At 44.1% G+C, this 19,179-nt stretch overlaps 1 protein-coding gene across 19 annotated transcripts in view; it reads left to right on the top strand.

The window, feature by feature from the left end:
• The first annotated feature begins 2,723 nt into the window (after positions 1-2,723).
• Positions 2,724-19,179, top strand: part of ZMYM2 (zinc finger MYM-type containing 2) — a 133,379-nt gene continuing 116,923 nt past the window's right edge. For 8 of the 19 annotated variants that reach the window (XR_004178610.1, XR_004178609.1, XM_031655737.1 and 5 more), the window contains exons 1-2: positions 4,329-4,500; positions 5,607-5,675. The gene's annotated coding sequence lies outside the window, so the exon portion shown is untranslated. Of the gene's footprint in view, positions 3,166-4,328; positions 4,795-5,606; positions 5,676-16,654; positions 16,673-16,793; positions 16,841-19,179 lie in introns of those variants that run through there. The other 11 variants (XM_021929473.2, XM_021929466.2, XM_021929470.2 and 8 more) reach the window with 10 other exon arrangements.

Genomic DNA, 19,179 nt, shown 5'->3' with positions numbered 1-19,179 from the left:
AATGTCAACATCTTAAAACTAACAATTTTTATTTAAAATTCTTATTTTTGAATCCTATGAGAAGCATCCTACCGAGTTGTACTTTATTTATATATCAATAAGTAATATTAAACTGGTTTCAGTCTTTGTTCCTTCTCTCATAGAAAATTTTATTCACTGTTTCCATTGTTAAAATATTGTTTTGTTTTTTTTTTTCATTTTGAAACAGGGTCTCACTCTTTTGCCCAGGCTGGAGTGCAGTGACATGATCTTAGCTCACTACAACCTCTGCCTCCCTGGTTCAAGCAATTTTCCCACTTTAGCCTCCTGAGTAGCTGGGGCTACAGGCATGCACCACCCTAAGTTTTGTATTTTTTGGTAGAGATGGGGTTTTACCATGTTGGCCAGGCTGGTCTCAAACTCCTGATCTCAAGTGATCCACCTACCTCGGCCTCCTGAAGTGCTGGGATTACAGACATGAGCCACTGTGCCCAGCCCCAAACTGCTTGATTTAGTTACTGCAATTATTATTATTATTATTTGGATTATACGGTAGCATAGTATTGGTGGTAGAGATATCAATATAGTCCTAGTAGAATATTATAATTTTTTTCTAATATTTCACTGAGTCAAGTATAAATGATAAAAACAACTAAAATTTACTGAGGTCTATATTAAGTGAGGTGTGAGGTGCAAGTTTTTATACATGTGTGTTCGTTTCACCCCCTAAAAAACTCTATGAAAGAGGAATTATCTACATTTGACACATGATGAACCGATCAGAGGCTTAGAGAAGCTTATGCATGACTAAAAGCATCTAGCTACTTGCTAGTTGTGGGTAATGCCAGAATTCAGATGGGGGCAGTCTGGCTCTTTAAGCTGAGCCCAGAGTCAGTAATACTACATCTCAATGAATGGTGAGCTCTTGGTCTTCGAAATGCAATTAAACCTAACACTTTTGTATAACTTTCACAGAAGTTACTTGGTCCTTACAACAACTCTTTTTTTTTGAGACGGAGTCTTGCTCTGTTGCCCAGGCTGGAGTGCAGTGGCGCGCTCTCGGCTCACTGTAACCTCTGCCTCCTGGGTTCAAGTGATTCTCCTGCCTCAGCCTCCCAAGTAGCTGGGACTACAGGCGGGTGCCACCATGCCCAGTCACAACAACTCTTTATTACTTTATTTTACAAATAAGGAAATGGACTCAGAGAGAAGGTAACTTTCTGAGGTTCTGAGTGGCCAGATACTTGAAATACAAGTCTTTTGCTCATGTCTTGCAGTTGCCTCTTGGATGTCCGGTATGCTTTTTGACAGGTACAGAATAGATTCATACACACACACACAGTTTTAGTTGTGGATTTATTGAGATATAATTTACATATCATGCAATTCACTCATTTAAGGTATCCTGTTCAGAGGTTTTTAGTACATTCAGAGTTGTGCAATCATTTCAGTCAATTTTAGAACACTTGAGTCACTCCATCAAAAAACCTCGTAACTTTTAGCTACCATTTTCTACTCCCCACTTTTCCAGTTCTGGGCAACCAGTAATCTACTTTCTATCTCGGCCGGGCGTGGTGGCTCAAGCCTGGAATCCCAGCACTTTGGGAGGCCAAGATAGGCGGATCGAGGTCAGAGAGATCAGAGACCATCCTGCTAACAGGGTGAAACCCCGTCTCTACTAAAAATACAAAAAACTAGCCGAGGCCGAGGTGGTGAGCCTGTAGTCCCAGCTACTTTCGGGAGGCTGAGGCAAGGCGGCGGGGAACCGGAGATGAGCTTGCAGTGAGCTGAGAATCCGGCCACCCGCCTCCAGCCTGAAGCGACAGAGAAAGCTGAACTCCGTCTCAAAAAAAAAAAAAAAAAAAAAAATCTACTTTCTATCTTTACAGATTTCCCTATTCTAGACATTTCCTGTAAATGGAATAAAATATTCAGTGGTCTTTTGTGTCTTGTTTATTCACTTAGCATAATGTCTTTAAGGTTTGCCCATGTTGTAGCGTATATCAGAACTTCACTCCTCTTTATGTCTGAATAATATTCCATTGTATGGATGTACCACATTTGTTTATCCATTCATCAGTTGATGGACATTTTAGGGATGTTGGAAATTATGAATGCTGTTATGAACATTCAAACATCTATTTTTAAAATTACTTTTATGTAAAATTAAGTCTGCTTTTAACATTATGACAAATACTTTTTTCCTAGTTCTAAATTCTCAACGAAAATTCTCCCTGGTATCAGACTAGCAAACCAATGAACAGTTTCATGGACAAATGTACCTGAATGAACTAAAAAAGTGCATATAAATACCATAATTAGCACAGGTGCTCATTAGTTATATAAAACAGCAATAACACTAGGGAATTAGTAGCAGTATAGAGCTCCCACTGAACAGTACATGGCAACCCAATCTATCATTTAAGTTTATCACAGAGCTTATTTGGAAGTATGTCTACTTGACTCTTCTAAATATAAACTCAATGAGCTGAAGCTGCTGCAATAGGAGCTGGCAGCAGAAAAGGGATGGTGCAAGTTTTCACCAAATTATTACAATTTGGTAGTAGAGGCTGTGTCTGTTTTGATGATAGTGGCTGTTTTTGTTGTGATGTTTCTGTTGTGATGATAGTTTTTCAGTCTAAAACAGTACTGTGTAATATAAAATCTTTAGAGGCTATTTTAGTGTATTTAAAACTAAAAAATTTTAGTTACAAAAGTTTCCTAAAAATTAGTGATACTTTTTGAAAAGCTGGTTCAAGTACATTTTATTAATGTTTTTCAATAAAAAAGAACAGTGTATTCAAGGTATTTAGTACAAGGTGGAAAGCCTACTTGATTTATTTTTTAATGAGTGACTGAATTCAACTTCTACTAGATTTCCTCTGTGAAGTTGCGTCTATTAGTTTAAACATCAGTCTTTCATGGGTGATTAACTTCACTGAAAGCTTCATGTTCATCAATATCGTGTTGAACTTGAAACTGTATTATCATATATCTGTTTATTAATAGGCAATGGTGTCAGATAATGGTGAAATTGAGAAGTCGCCCATCCATTTGGGTGGGAAAATAACCAACGCCCTCAGTTGTAATCCCACTAAGAACCGCCAGGGCGAGAAGCAAGCGGCACCGCTTCCATCTTTACGTGAGTCTTGGAAATGGTTCAGCACCATGACGTCCGCCGAAGACGTAGGTGTAGACGAGGAACAAAAGAGAAGACCCCTCGTGGAGGTGGCCTGTGGGGCCCGCCCTCCCCGGGCGCCCGTCGCCGTCTGTCCCTGACTCCGCTCCCCCGGGGGCCGCAGCGAGTGCGCCCCGCGATGGAGCGGGCTGTGGAGGGAGCCTCCATGGAGTCTCCATCAACAGTTGAGGACCAGGAGACGGTGGCAGGCGGTAGAGCGGCCTGGGCAGGGCCAGCGCCCCGGGCTGCGGAGCAGGATTATGGCTCGGGACGCCCCAGGGCGGGCCAGCTCCTGGCCCCTCCAGCCGGCGTGAGCCCAGCCCAGGGAGCCTCCGCAGCTCCCTCCATCTGGCTGATGGAGGCGGGGAGCGGCGCCTGGGTCTCCCACCGTCGTGCCTGTTCCCCACGGCCCCTGCGGATCTGGTGACGCCAGCAGCCGGGCTGTTCCCTGGCTGACTGGCAGAGCCTAATGGGGCTCTGGGACAGTTTCTGCCCCACGGGGTTTGGTTTAGGGTCCCAAGTTCCCAAGGTCGCCGACAAATGGAGACGTCAAGTTCTCCTCCTGCTGCAGCCATGGCGGGAGGTGGGGGACTATTCCCCACGGGGCGCGGCGAGGGTGGAAGGGCCTCCACTGCCCCCAGCGCAGTCAGGGCTCCAGTTCGCCCGCGGCCCCGAAAGCCCACTCGGCCCCGCTCCAGCGCCTCCCCGGCCTCGCCCCTCGCAGGGGCCTTCAAGGAACTGGACAGGGAGGGCGATGGGGCATCGAGGCCGCGGCTCTCCTCGGGCAGGGGCGTTGGGAGCCGCTGCCGCGGCCTGGGCGCCCAGGCTCGGGCGAGGGCAGGCGGCCCCGCCGGAGTCTCCCGGGCTGTCTAGGTCCCGCAGAGCCCCGGGCCCTGAGGAGCCGAAGCGGGGTCGGTGCGGCGGGCAGCGAATCTCGGGCTCCTGACCCTGGCAGACCCGGTGGGTGGGGGCGGGGGACCGGCGGGGAGGGGACCCGGCCGGGAGTCGAGGGCCGGCGGAGGCGGGAGTGGAACGGCAGGGCCGGGGGAGTGGCCCGCACCTGACGGACAGCCCTTCGGACCACCCCACCGAGGGGGGGCCCTGAAGGACTGCCATCGGAGCCAATGGGCAAGCCCGAGGCGCTCCGGCCCGCCTCCCCCGTTAGCCAATGAGCGCGCGGAGGGCGGGGCCTCCCCGGGCTCGGCCGCGCCGCCGCCTCCTCCGCCTCCTCCTCCTCACCAGCGCTAAAGCCGGGACTGGACCGAGCGGAGTTGTGCGTGTCGCCGAAGGGGGGTGGGCCGGGGGAGGGGAGGTTCGCTCCGCGGAGCCGCAGCCAGAACCGGGTGAGGCTTATCCCCGCTGTCTTTCCAGTCCGGGGCCGCCGAGAGTGGGGGTGGCTGGGAGCAGCGCAGCCTCCGGAGGAGGAGGCGGAGGCGGAGGCGACTGGGGAGGCGGAGATGGGTGAGGGCAGCCTCCGGAGCCTCCCACCGACCCGGGATTAATACCCCGCGGCGCGGCCGCCGTCGCCGCTGCCGCGTCGGGGCCTCGGGGGCAGCTCGGGGCTGCGCTCATGTCACAGGCGCCTTCGCGTGCGGCCCGAGGGGCTGGGAGAGTGCGGGCGAGGCCGGGAGGGCTGGGTGAGGCGGCCGCCGGCGGCGGGGGTCGCGGGGCCGCGGGGCGGCGGGACGGCGGGGCGGGGGTGCCGGCCGCCCGGGGAGGTCGCGGGGCATTTTCCTTTCTCTCCTGCGGGGGGCGGGGGAGGGGCGCCCCGGCCGGGTCTCCGCGCTCGGGGCCGCGCTCCCACCCTGTCCGCCGGAGCCGAGGTCCCCAAGTTTTTCGGGGTGAGGGCTGCCGCCTCTGCCCCGCCGGGTCCCCTCCTTCGCTCTTCTCTTCCTCGGCGCTGCGCTGCGCGGCTCTTGCTCCGCACGTATTGTTTGGCTGGGTCTCTAATGGCGGACGGGGAGGCAGCGCTGCCGGTCGCCGACTGCAGGGGGGGGCAAACCTCGGGCCCAGGGCAACTGCTTGGGGCAAATGTGGGCGATATCGGCCCAGCGGTGACGCGAGCCGCCCCTTACCTCTGAATTGGTACTTGGAGTGACGGGGATGACGCTGGGTGGGCGAATTTAGGAGGGAATACAAATCCCTTGCTGGCGTCGAGGCAACGTTCTCCCTTCCCCCCTCCCTTCCCGGGAGCAGGCTCGGTGTCCTCAGGCCCCCTCCCTTCCAGATTTTGCCTTTCACATGGGTTTTGGCCCCAGATAGACATTTTGCGCTGTTTTGCCCCACTTACGCAGGAGGGGGCTATTGTGCGCGTGGTGGGGTAATAATAGAAGAACCGAACCTCCTTGACCTCTTACTCCCTTCTCTGCCTCCTCCTGGCAGAAAGGGTTGGTTTCTCCCACCAGGTTGTGTGTTCTTGATACATTTTTCTTTTTTCCTCCTGTCCCAGGACCAAGAATCGCCTTCAGCCCTGTCCGGTGCATCCTTGGCAGAAAGTGAGGAGGAAAACACCCCCATTGTGAGTCCTTTGCCCCTAATTTGTTGCTAATAGAGGACATTGTCAGGTTGTAGGGGTTCAGCTACGGGACCTGGCCCTCCCAGTTGTTTTGAGGGGGAGGAGCTTTCCCTTGGGTGGCAGCTGCCCCCAGGGCGAAGCCTGGGTAATGGCTGGTGAGGCAGCTGGGAGTGGGCGCTGCTGTTTCCACCGCTGCAGACATCGCTCCTGCTGCTGCAATACCAACCTCAGCAACCAGACGACGGGCTTCTGCAGCTGCTCACGTTACCGGGGAGGAGGGGTGGTGCGAAGGAGGGCATATTTCTGGTGCCCTCTAGAGTTCCAAAATGGGAATTAAAGTTATTTCTTGTTGAATGCTGTGCATGCAACCTTAACATTTTTTCTTCCTTAAACAATGGCTAATTGATTGAAGGAATTGGAAACATAGAAATAATCATTTATATTTTTGTTTATGCCTATTGGAAACGCAAGTTTTGACGCTTACGGTTCGTGAGTTGTTAGATCTTTTTTCATTTATTTGCTTACGAAAGGGATGGAGTCCACTCCTCTAGTGCTATCTTGTTCACCAAGTAGTAGGCTGATCAGTCCAGTGTACTGATCTAGTTACTTTCTTCGTTCCCCGTCTTCCGTGTTGATCATCTTTCACTTAGCGATCGTTTTTGAATGTGTTACTTGAGAATTATTTTATTTGTTGGTTTTAAGGCAACCATGTAATGTGCTGGAGAGGAAGATGAAGATAGCCAGTCATATTTTCCTTCAGGCAATTGAAACTAAACAAAGTATCTGAAGTCAGCACTCTGGATACATTATATCTCTGGAGCCCATTGACAGTTGATATTGTAACTTGTAGCTCCCTGTCAGAGTCAGAGATGAGTTATTTACGCTTAAGTATTCAGTCCACATGGTTTAAAAAATAGTTAATTGATAGGCGTTTGCTGAATATACATTGTGAAGGATGATGTGAGAATAGTAACTTGTATTAAATATACATCGTTCTAGGCACAGTCCAGGACACTTTCTTTTAATCTTAGCAAGTAGCCCACAGGGTAATACGAATGGCATGTATTGAGCCCTTATTGTATGCTAGCCCGATTCTAAGTTTTTTTTTTAATATGGAAACTTTAAATTTTACGTGTAAGAATAGTGTACTGACTCTCTATGTACCCATCATTCACATTCTAAAATTATCAATATGTGCCCGCACTAATTTTTAATGTATTAAGTAATTTAATTATCATGAAAACCCAGTGATGTTGATAACCACAGTTATCAATTAGATTTTTATACTGCCTTGTTTCAAAACCAACGGGCTGTTTGGATCAGAATTAACATAGTCTCTTTTTCCATGTGTCTGTACAATTTACAGTCTGTAATTGTTTTCTAAGTACTGCTAACTTGAATGACTATAACTTCTCTATATAGAGTTTGAAGTTCATCTCAGGCGTCAGATCATTCAAATATAGTGAATCAAGGTTAGATCTTTCAAATGGATGGAAGATGCTTATCGCTGCATATTTTCACAAAAGATTTACCTTTCTAGGATTTTTTTTCTTTGTTCTTATGTTGATAGGGGAAGCTTGATAATTGGTTATGTTTAGTAGATATTTGGAGACGAGGAACATAAAAAATGTAAAATCAGTACTTTTCTGTAATGCCAATATATGTATACTAATGGGAAGCAGTGCTGCTTTTACATAACCAGAATGTGATTCTTGTTTTGCTTAACAATTTAGCTTAGAATTGAACATTTCTTTACTTAAAAACAGCAACTAGTGATGCTGTTATGTGCTAGACAGTAAGATGAAGATAACCTGATGATTTTTAATTGGCCTTGACTAAATAAATACTTTTATTATACAATAGGAACATATGTGAGTGCTTTTAGATCTATTTACAAAGTATTTTGACAGTTAAAACTACTTTGAATATTTATGGCATCTTTCTTTAGTGCATCCTTAATAATATCTATTCCCTCTCACCTATCCTTTTAAACTGTTGGAAGAAAGATATAAAGTGGTCCCTGCTTTTCCATGGGCTGGGCTTTTGTATTTCATGTGGTGAGACAACCCTGAATCACTCAGGTATGACATATACGCTGACGTATGAACATTTTTAACTTCTGTGTGGATAGAGAGGTTATATTGCCTTTGAACAACAGTTTTTATTTTTCAGTTTTATTGTATTTTGCCCTTGTTTGAGGTACGGAGGTGTACAAACTTAATACATTTGAGACAAAGTGAATCTTTACCGTCAGTCATATGCTCTGGTATTAATGTGATGGGAAGAATAGGTATGAAATGCTGAAACTCTGGTGTTAAAAGGCGTGGTATAATTAGAAATGTTATATTTTCTGTCTCTTTAGCATTAATATGTCTCCATCCCATTTGACAACATTGTTAATATATACATCATAATAAATGTCGTTTATTATAAGAAGACTGGGCTATTCAAGTTGCATGTGATTTTTGTTTTTTGTTTTTTGTTTTTTTTTTGAGATGGAGTTTCACTCTTATTGCCCAGGCTGGAGTGCAGTGACGCGAACTTGGCTCACTGCAACCTCCGCCTCCGGGTTCAAGTGATTCTCGTGCCTCAGCCTTCCAAGTAGCTGGGATTACAGGTGCGCGCCACCGTGCCTGGCCAATTTTGTATTTTTGGTAGAAACAGGATTTCATCATGTTGGTCAGGCTGATCTCGAACTCCTGGCCTCAAGTGATTCGCCTGCCTCAGCCTCCCACAGTGCTGGGATTACAGGCGTAAGCCACCTCACCCAGCCTCTTTTTTTTGAGATGGAATCTCTCTCTGTCATCCAGGCTGGAGTGCAGTGGCGCGATGTCTGCTCGCTGCAACCTCCGCCTCCCGGGTTCAAGCATTCTCCTGCCTCAGCTTCCCAAGTAGCTGGGACTATAGGCACTTGCCACTACACCTGGCTAGTTTTGTATTTTTAGTAGAGATGGGGATTTTCAGTAGAGACAAGGTTTTGCTGTGTTGGCCAGACTGGTCTCGAACTCCTGAGCTCCGGTGATCCGCCCGCCTCAACCTTCCAAAGTGTTGGGATTACAGGCATGAGCCACCGTGCCGGCCTGCATGTGATTTTTTTTTTTTAGCGAATGCAAGGAGAGCCCAAACTCAAGTGTTTTCTCTCATTGGATTCGCAAATAGTATTTTATGTAGGGCATTTCAATTTAGGGAAGAAATAAATTGCTTTGACTTCCTGCATTTTCCTCCTTTAAAAACACTTCAGTTGGTTAATTTTCTTATATACCTGTCAAAGCGCAGAAGTGAACAGGACTTTTGAAGTATTCAGATCAAAAAGTTTTTTTTTTTTTTTTTTTTGAGACGGAGTCTTGCTCTGCTGCCCAGGCTGGAGTGCAGTGGCCGGATCTCAGCTCACTGCAAGCTCCGCCTCCCGGGTTCACGCCATTCTTCTGCCTCAGCCTCCCGAGTAGCTGGGACTACAGGCGCCCGCCACCTCGCCCGGCTAGTTTTTTGTATTTTTTAGTAGAGACAGGGTTTCACCGTGTCAGCCAGGATGGTCTCGATCTCCTGACCTCGTGATCCACCCGTCTTGGCCTCCCAAAGTGCTGGGATTACAGGCCTGAGCCACCGCGCCCGGCCCCAGATCAAAAAGTTCTAATGCAGGTCTCCAATATATAAGACTTACAAAGCTGTCAATGAGAAAAATTGCTGTTGGATAAATCCATGAATTTGAGTGCAGCAATCTGAGTAACAGTTGCAGCTTATTTTCATATTTTATTTTGGTTGTATATCAGCAAGAATTTTTTATGTAGTTGGAGTTGCCCATTTTTATATTTGCAACCTGGTTTTTTAAATGAAGTCACTTTGTGGTCTTAGATGTCTTTTACTAAAATAGACATGTGAAAAGGATCTTTATGGTCATCACCAAATGCTTGGCAACAAGATGAGTTCATCATTTTAAAATGTGTTGGATTATAACACATTTGAACATACCTGTTTTCGTGCATATTTTAAGATATATTAATTTTTTTTGAATTGAGCTTTACACAGTACTTGAAGCACTTCTGTGGAGCTGCAGAATGAATTTTCGTAAACATTTTTAAACTTTTTATTAAAGAGTTTAAAAAATGATGTGCAGAGAGGTTAGCAGAATCACTTGATTAGTATGACTTTGGGATTTGTTCTTAGTACTGTTTTATTTTTAACTTTATAACAGTTCATTGAAAATTAGAAGTAATAAATTTTAAGAAAAATTAGTGCTCTTTAATTTGAAAGAAGGGTATAGCTGTTGAGTTTTATTTTTACTGATTTGATTAGTGTTCTGTAAGTATTCGTGTTTGCTATTTCAAGAAATGACGTAAGAGTAAACTGGTTGGCCGAGCTCAGTGGCTCACGCCTGTAATCCCAGCTTTGGGAGACTGAGGTGGGTGGATCACCTGAGGTCAGGAGTTCAAGACCAGCCTGGCCAACGTGGTGACACCCTCTCTCTACTAAAAATACAAAGATTAGCCAGGCATGGTGGTGGGCATCTGTAATGCCAGCTACTCAGGAGGCTGAGGTAGGAGAATCACTTGAAACTGGGAGGTGGAGTTTGCAGTGAGCCAAGATTGCACCACTGCATTCCAGCCTGGGCGATAGAGTGAGAGACTGTCAAAAAAAAAAAGAGTAAACTGATTATTCACAGAAATAGGTAATGTATGTTTAATAGGTCGGTTTTTTGTAGAGACAGGGACCCGCTTTGTTGTCTCCTGGACTCCAGCGATCTTCCTACCTTGGCCTCCCAAAGTGTTAGGATTATAGGTGTAAGCCACCATGCCTAGCCAGTAGGTTGGGTTTTTTAAACTTTTGCACACTTATGTTTTATTAATATAAGTTATCATCTTGTTTTTGTTTATTCTTAATTTAGACCCTTCTCTTTAATGTCAATAGGCTGCCAAGGATTAGGTTTTTCTCTCTTTTCCAGAGGGTTCCAGATTTTTTTTTTCTCTCTAGTGTTTTGCATTAAACTTATTTCTCTGTAACCATGCATTTAGATTGGATAAGAAAAATACATAGCTATTTTAAGTAACATTGGGATGCACAGTTAGAAGTTGCAGACGGGATAATATTTGTAAAATGTGACTATAATACAGTGAGACAAATTCTTTTTACTTTATAGCAATGCATGTGTATATTACTCTCTGCCATAGTCACCTAGATACCGTCTCTGGACTTACTAGTGTAAGAATTGACAACTAAATTTTTGGGTTTTGTTACCTAACATTAAAAAACGACTTTTCTTCTAATAGTGGAATAGTTTTATAATCATTCCTTCCAGAGAAGTATGTCTTTTGCGTAGGAAGAGTAGTGTTTCTTGGAATATCAAGTTGGACTAGACAGAATGTTCAGGGTAATAATCAGGGGACTGATTCAACAAATTGGATATTACAACACCTGTTATATATTAAATAGTCATAAAAGATGTGTTCTGTTAATTATGGGCTGGCAGTTTCTTTGGCTCTGCTTGGAAGAGCATTTCATCTAGACTTAGTGAATTTTGTTTCTAGTTCTATAGAACTAAGGAAAGGTTTGGGTGGAAGTGAAAATATAAGTTAAATGAAAATTTTAGTTTATCCTCCTGTTTAGATTTGTACTTTTTTTCGTTCCAGGCTTGTCATATCTTATTTTAATCATTTTAATTATTTCTGGCTCTGATATGATATCTGAATTCTTTTTTTTTTTTTTTTGAAATAGAGTCTTGCTCTGTGGCCTAGACCAGAGTGCAGTAGCATGATCTCAGCTCACTGCAACCTCCGCCTCCTGGGTTCAACTTCAAGCAATTCTCCTGCCTCAGCCTCCTGTGTAGCTGGGATTACAAGTGTGCACCACCACGCCTGGCTAATTTTTGTATTTTTAGTAGATACAGGGTTTCACCATGTTGGCCAGCTGGTTTTGAACTCCTGAACTCAAGTAATCCACCTACCTGGGCCTGCCAAAGTGCTGGGATTACAGGTGTGAGCCACCGCACCAGGCCTGAATTCTTATATAATTCTATATTTGCTTCTTGTTGTTTTTTTTTTTATTTTTGAGACGGAGTTTCTCTCTTGTTGCCCAGGCTTTGGAGTGCAATGGTGCAATCTTGGCTCAACGCAACCTCCGCCTCCCAGGTTCAAGTGGTTCTCGTGCCTCAGCCTCCCAAGTAGCTGGGATTGCAGGCATGAGCCGCCCGCCTGGCTAATTTTGTATTTTTAGTAGAGATAGGGTTTCTCCATGTTGGTGAGGCTGGTCTTGAACTCCCGACCTCAGGTGATCTACCCGCCTCAGCCTCCCAAAGTGCTGGGATTACAGGTGTGAACCACTGCCCAGGCCTGAATTCTTTTATGTCTATAATTCTTTTTTTTTTTTTTTTTTTTTTTGGATACAGAGTTTTGCTCTTGTTGCCTAGGCTGGAGTGCAGTGGCACAATCAGGGCTCACCGCAGCCTCCACCTCCCGGGTTCAAGCGATTGTCCTGCCTCACCCTCCTGAGTAGCTGGGATTACAGGCATGCGCCACCACAGTGGGCTAATTTTGTATTTTTAGTAGAGACGGGGTTTCTCCCATTTTGGTCAGGCTGGTCTTGAACTCCCAACCTCAAGTGATCTGCCTGCCTTGGCCTCCCAAAGTGCTGGGATTATGGGCGTGAGCCACCGTGCCCAACCTGCTTGTTTTTTTACATAATGAAAAATTTGCACTTGTTTTAATTAATTATAGGAAAATCATTATTATAAAATTTAACAAGTTTTAGCTTTATAACTTTACTATGAATATTGTCTCACTTTATTTTGATTTTTGTCTGTCTTTTTTTTTTTTGAGACGGAATCTTGCTCTGTCCCCCAGGCTGGAGTGCAGTGGCCGGATCTCAGCTCACTGCAAGCTCTGCCTCCCGGGTTCACACCATTCTCCTGCCTCAACCTCCCGAGTAGCTGGGACTACAGGCGCCCGCCACCTCGCCCGGCTAGTTTTTTGTATTTTTTAGTAGAGACGGGGTTTCACTGTGTTAGCCAGGATAGTCTCGATCTCCTGACCCAGTGATCCGCCCGTCTCGGCCTCCCAAAGTGCTGGGATTACAGGCTTGAGCCACCGCGCCTGGCCTGTCTGTCTTAATATTGTATAGTCCTGTTTCTTAGCCAAATAAGTGTTAACTCCTGCCGGGGAAGTCATTCCATCCTGTGTCTCTGTACGGTTTTACGTTGCTTATAGAAGAGAAGCTTCTGTTCCAGTTAGTCTCTCTTCCATGACACAGACTCCTGACTTCTGTTATTTCATGTTCTCTTTATTTGTATATCACATTGTCCTTTTTTTAAGGACCTTACTCTTCTGTTTTCATTCAGTCTTTCTTCTGGACTTACCTGTTCATTTGTCTTCCTTTTCCTAACTCGTTTTGCGTTTTTTTTAAAAAAAGGATCGCAGTATCTAATAGCATCCTATATAAAAGTCTGATTATACTTTGCTTTTAGGGGGTACGTTTCCAAATTATAATAAACTTGTGTATTTGGTGAGATCATGATATGTGAGTGTGGTTCTAGAGATATATAAGGGCCTCACATGGAAAGGGAACTAGTGAGTACTAACAGAAGATTGGAAGGATAGCGACTTAATTTTGCAGATTTTCTGCCAAAAAAAGCCATTTTTCTCATTGTAGCATGACATGAGTTGGAGTCATACAGATTCAGGCTTAAATCTGCCCTGCTCATGAAGGGAGTTTTGGGGTAATAGAGTGTTCTATAAAACTGGATTGTGGTGATTGTTGCATAAGTATATACATTTAATACATTTGTCAAACCCTTCACTTAAGTAAATTTTACTACATGTATATTATGCTTTAATATAACTATTAAAAACGATTTTGCTCCAGTATTTACCAGTTTGTGATATCAGGCAAGTCATGTAACCTCTGAGCTGTAGTTCAGTCAGTTAACAAATGAGTATGGAATGCCTGGTTTCCTGAGATTGTTGAGGTGAGGACTAAAAATAATACAGGGTATGCAGCTGGCATAGTAGGTGCTCAGTTAATAGCAGCTACAATTCTTAAACTGTCTGTTTGTATGGACCAAACATAATGAATTTGCTGCCACCACCTGGTATGGTAAACTTACTGTGTGCTCATCTGGTAATGACTAGAAGAGTTTCTGTCTTTTTCTTCACCAACTTCCCTCTTCTGGCTTTTTCATTGGTCTGCAGTGCTTTATCCTCCATCAAGATAAAAATGGTTTATCCTCCAGAATCTCTGCATCTTTTTCTAATGATTTCTTCTTTTCCCTATACTTTTAGAAAGAAATCCACTGTCTGATCTGCACTCTCAACAATATAACAAATCTGCTCTTTTGAGGTCACTGGCTACCTAATTGCCAAATCTTTTAACTGTTTCTTTTGGTCTTAATTCTGTAACATTTAAAATTTTTACCTCCGGGGCTTAGTGTGGTCTCATAGTTATGACCACCTCCTTCACTTCCCCTCGCTAGACTTTCTTTTTTTTTAAGTTTTACTCTTCTTGCTCAAGCTGGAGCACAATAGTGTGATCTCGGTCCACTGCAACTTCCGCTTCCCAGTTTCAAGTGATTCTCCTGCCTCAGCCTCTCGAGTAGCTGGGATTACAGGTGCGCGCCACCACGCCTGGCTAATTTTTTTTGTGTTTTCAGTAGAAACGGGGTTTAACCATGTTAGCTAGGCTGGTCTCGAACTCCTGACCTCAGGTGATCTGCCCACCTCGGCCTCCCAAAGTGCTGGGATTACAGGTGCGGAGCTGAGCGCCCGGGCCTCCCTCACTAGAGACTTTCTTTTTTTTTTTTTTTTTTGAGACAGAGTCTCGGCTTGTCGCCCCAGGCTGGAGTGCAGTGCACAATCTCGGGCCTACTCTTGCAAGCCCGGACTCCCGGGTTCACGCTTGCATTCTCCTGCCTCAGCCTCCCGAGTAGCTGGGACTACAGGTGGCGCCCGCCACTGCGCCTGCCACTTTTTTCTATTTTAGTAGAGACGGGTTTCACCATGGTCTCATCTCTCCTGACCTTGGTGGATCCGCCTTCGCCTCCCAAAGTGCTGATTACAGGCGTGAGCCACCAGCCCCTCACTAGACTTCTAATGTTGAGACCTTTATGTCCTTTACTGTCATCTTTAGCCTCTCTTATTTTGCTTTTAACTTTCACCTTTAGTCTGTTAGAAAAACGGGAAGGAGCTTGCTTCATCAAAGACTCCCTTGAGGCCGAGATCGGAGGACCACTGCGGTCTCAGCACGGGTGAAACCCCGCCTCTACTAAAAAATACAAAATACTAGCCGGGCAGCAGTGTATGGCTCCTGTAGTCCCAGCTACTCGGGAGGCTGAGGCAGGAGAATGGCGTGAACTCCAGGAGGCGGAGCTTGCAGCGAGCTGAAAACCGCCACTGCACTCCAGCCTGGGCGATGAGCCACCTGTCTCAAAAAAAAAAACAAAAAAGAAAACGGAATTCTTTACAAGGCAGTTTCTTCCTATTCTTGACTCCAGTGTGGCTAGATTAATTTTTCCTAAAGCTCAGTCTGATGACATCGCTTATTTCGCAAAAGCTTGAGAAATTTCTGTTGGCATGTGAAATAAAATAAAAATTGCCCTGGATCAACCCTCTTAAAAAATAAAAATTTAGGAAGTAAGCTACGTGTATTTTCTATGTAAGTTCTCACTGTTCAGTTTAGAGAGTCATGTAAGTGAGTAAATATAAACAAAATGTAAAACAAAGTGTAATAGGTGGTAAACAGAAGTGAATGAATATACGCATATCAAAAAGGACATTTCTTAATATTTTGGTTATAAAAATAAAACATTCCCTTTAAATCTTTAGGCAGTAAAAAATATGTGTGACATAGAAAATGAGGAATCTCAAATTTAATCGCATTCCTCCTCCTTGAGATCAGTGTTTAAACTTTAAAATGTATTCTTTTTTTTTTTTTTTTTTTTTGAGACGGAGTCTCGGCTTTCTCAGTCTGCCCAGGCTGGAGTGCAGTGTAGCGCCGGGACATCTCGCTCACTGCTTCCTGCTCTCCCGGCTTACCATTCTCCTGCCTCAGCCTCCCCGAGTAGCTGGGACTACAGGCTCTCGGCCTGCACTTCGGCCTCTCAAGCAGTTTTTTTTCATTTTTTAGTAGAGACGTTCTCACCTCTTGTTCTCAGGATGCATCCCCAATTCCACCCTTGATCCTACCTGCCTCGGCCTCCCCAAAGGCTGGGATTACAGGCTTGAGCCTTCACCACGCCTAAATGTAATTCTTATGATTTTCCATCTGGTCATCACACTAATAATTTGCATATATACTGTTCCTATCAACAATGGGCATATTCATCAAAGTCTGACATCCTTGTTTTCCTTTCCCTGTCCTTAGGTTGCAGAAGTCTTTAGCTGATTGTTTGAATTCTAGTGGTCAGTTTATTAGACCCAGTTCACTAGTCTTAGTTCTAGCAGATGGGAAGATAATGTGGTATAATGAAAGGTATGTGAACTTTTTAGGTACAAACTTTGTGTGTGCCACCTACAGCTGTATGCCATAGGAGATTTACTTGATTGTGCAGAGTAATTTATTCAACTGCGAAATGGGATCATAATATAGTATAAGGTCTTTTCAAGGAACTTGTGATGAGAGTGCTGTCAAGCATGTTTTTCATAGTTGGTAGTTATTGTGTGAGATGTATGATGAAATTTAGAGGCAAAAGTATAACTCAAGGTATGAAGGAAGGGATTGAATAAAAGAGATCAGCAAAATAGACTATTGAGGACTGCCTTCTTTAATTAAGATTTGTTGAGGGTTGCCTTCTTTGCTTCAGGCTCACTTTATTTACTAGATAATTTAAAAAATAAAAGCTATTGTAAGTGATAAGATTTTTTATTTTCTGAGATTTGTCTAATAAGGAAATTCTTATGCTCCATGCTCTGTATGCCTTTCACTTTGTTTTTTCTTTTTTAAAGCAATCAGTGAAACATTTGAACCGATCAAGAAAAAAATGCTGGTTAAAAAAGAGTTTTGAGTCTTATGAAACAGAGGCAAGAGATTTTTACTTTGTAATAGTCTGTATTAGAGAAATAGATTCTTAGTACCTGAAGTCTACCTTATTGGATCTGTGGTCTCATTTGCTTATTGATGCAAGTATTGTTGTTTCTTTAGGTTAGATGAGGTCTTAATCATGGAACATTTGAAGTCACGTAAAGAAGGTAATGTTTTTTTTTTTTAAAAGCCCTCTACTCCATCTGTTTAAACGTTACGGGAAATTTGTTATCGAAAACAGTCGTTACACTAGATCATAGATTTGGAATACCAACAAGTGGTCATAAGAATAAATGAATGTTTGATGATTTGTTTCCAAATTAACGTGTGTAGTTGAAGTTTATTTGTGCAGTTGTAGTTTTTAAACTATGTTTGGAGGAGGAAGTATGGGTTTATTTAACTTCTCTGGTAAAGGGGATCACAGGGATAGGGTATGATAACCTTTCATTAGGAAATAAAATCAGGTCATGTTACTACTAATTGTACTTACGTAGATGAATATAGAAGTAAAAAAAATTAGGACCAATGACAAAGGATAGAGATAATTATGTTTTAGCTCGTTTCATCTTTTGAGGTAGTTATTCTAATTTTCCATTTTATAACAGGGAAATGGGCTTGGGGGTGAAGTGATTGTCCTATGCACACAAGAAGAGAGAGCGCCAGAATTCACTGTGGGTCAGGGAGGAGTGAAATACCCGTCCCCCACACCCCGCAAAACAGGCATCTTCAAATCCCAGAAAGGTTATTTGTTAAAGAGAAATACTCATTCAGTAAATATTTATTGGGCAGGCTTTTATTAAGTTCAAGGTTACAGTAAGAGGCAATAAGAGCATAGGTCTTTGCCTTCATGGACCATGCAGTCTTCTAGGGGTTACAGATTACAGATCACAAACATAACTGCAAATTGGATAAATGCAGCTGAGGAAATGAGTATGATCTGAGAGTGCAGCAGGAGACACCTAATTGAGACCAGCGATGGATTAGTGGAGTGGTTGACACAGGAGAATCTTTCTTTGAGAGAGTGACATTTAAGCAGAGAATAGATGGAAGCGTGAAAAGGAGTCTTTCAGGCAGAGGAAGATCCTGAGATGAGGATCTTGAACTCTTCCACAGCCTGAAGGAAGGCTTAGTTTAGTTTAGCTGAAGCTTAATGAGCAAGGTGGGGAAAAGTAGGGCTGAAAGTGAACCTAGATTGTAGGTAGGGATCAAATCAGACAGAAATATTACATACAGGTAAGGGGAGGAATTGTAAGCTTTCTGCTAAGTATACTGAAAAGCCATGTAAGAAGTGAATGTTGCAGTCTGATTTCATTTTTAGTTTATATTTATATATATATATTTTTTGAGATGGAGTTTCGCTCTTGTTGCCCAGGCTGGAGTGCAGTGGTGTGATCTTGGCTTACTACAACCTCCGCCTCCGGGGTTCAAGCGATTCTCCTGTCTCAGCCTCCCAGGTAATTGGGATTACAGGCATGCGCCACCACACCAGGTTAATTTTGTATTTTTAGTAGAGGCGGGCTCATGTTACTGTGGGCTGGTCTTGAACTCTGCTCTGAAAGATCTGCTGGCCCGGCCAGCCTCCAAGGTGTTGAGATTACAGGCGAGTCACCATGTCTCGCCGATTCTATATTTTTGAGATATCTGAGTCTGTTCCATGGGGCTGGCGTGCAGGTGGCTAATCTCTGCCTACCTGTGCAAGCCCCTCTCCACCTCCCGTTCACTGTATTCTCCTGCCCCCAGCCTCCCGAGTAGCTGGGACTCATGGCTCAGTCGCCACGCTCGGGTTAGCTTTTTGTATTTTGTGCAGTAGAGGAGACGGGTTTCCACCAGGTTAGCTGTTACAGGATGACCATCTCCTGGACCTCGTGATCCACCTGCCTGCCTCCCCAAAAGTGCTGGGATTAATAAGCTTGGTCACACAAGTTAGCTGATTCATTTTTAAGAAGATCTTTAGATATTCTGGGGAATATCGTAGGTAATGTCAGTATCCCAGTAGGAAAATGATGGACTTCTCGGGCAAGAAGGATAGTAGTAGAGATGGGTAAAAGTGGACAATTTTGAGATTTATTTTGGAGTAGGATAAACACTTGATGATGGCAGTCTGTAGGGGAAGAAAGGAGAAAGAATTAAGAATGACCTCCAGGTTTCTATTATTGAGTCGCTAGACACAAAACATGGTGAAATGACAAAAACTGGAAGAGGTACAGATAAAAGGGGATAGAGCAAGTTAAAAACCTAGATGTAGAGAGTAGGCAGTTTGGAGTTTTGAAACATCTTGATTGAGAGGTACTATTATTATTTTAAATCATGGGAATGGATGAGATTCCCAAAGAAAGTTAAAATTACTTGAAAGTACCTTTGGCAGCAATTGGTCCTATGGGAGAAGAAATTTTTCACTGGAAATTTACACTAGAGATCTCTGATGGAAATAATTGATTTATTTATCAGTTTATTAGATCAAAAGGAATTTTGCTTGAATCAGCTGCAACTTCCTTTGAAATGATTT

The sequence above is a fragment of the Papio anubis genome, chromosome 15, assembly GCF_008728515.1.
Source record: "Papio anubis isolate 15944 chromosome 15, Panubis1.0, whole genome shotgun sequence".
In the NCBI taxonomy this organism is placed as follows: domain Eukaryota; kingdom Metazoa; phylum Chordata; class Mammalia; order Primates; family Cercopithecidae; genus Papio; species Papio anubis.
This window is presented reverse-complemented; position numbering and strand designations above follow the sequence as displayed.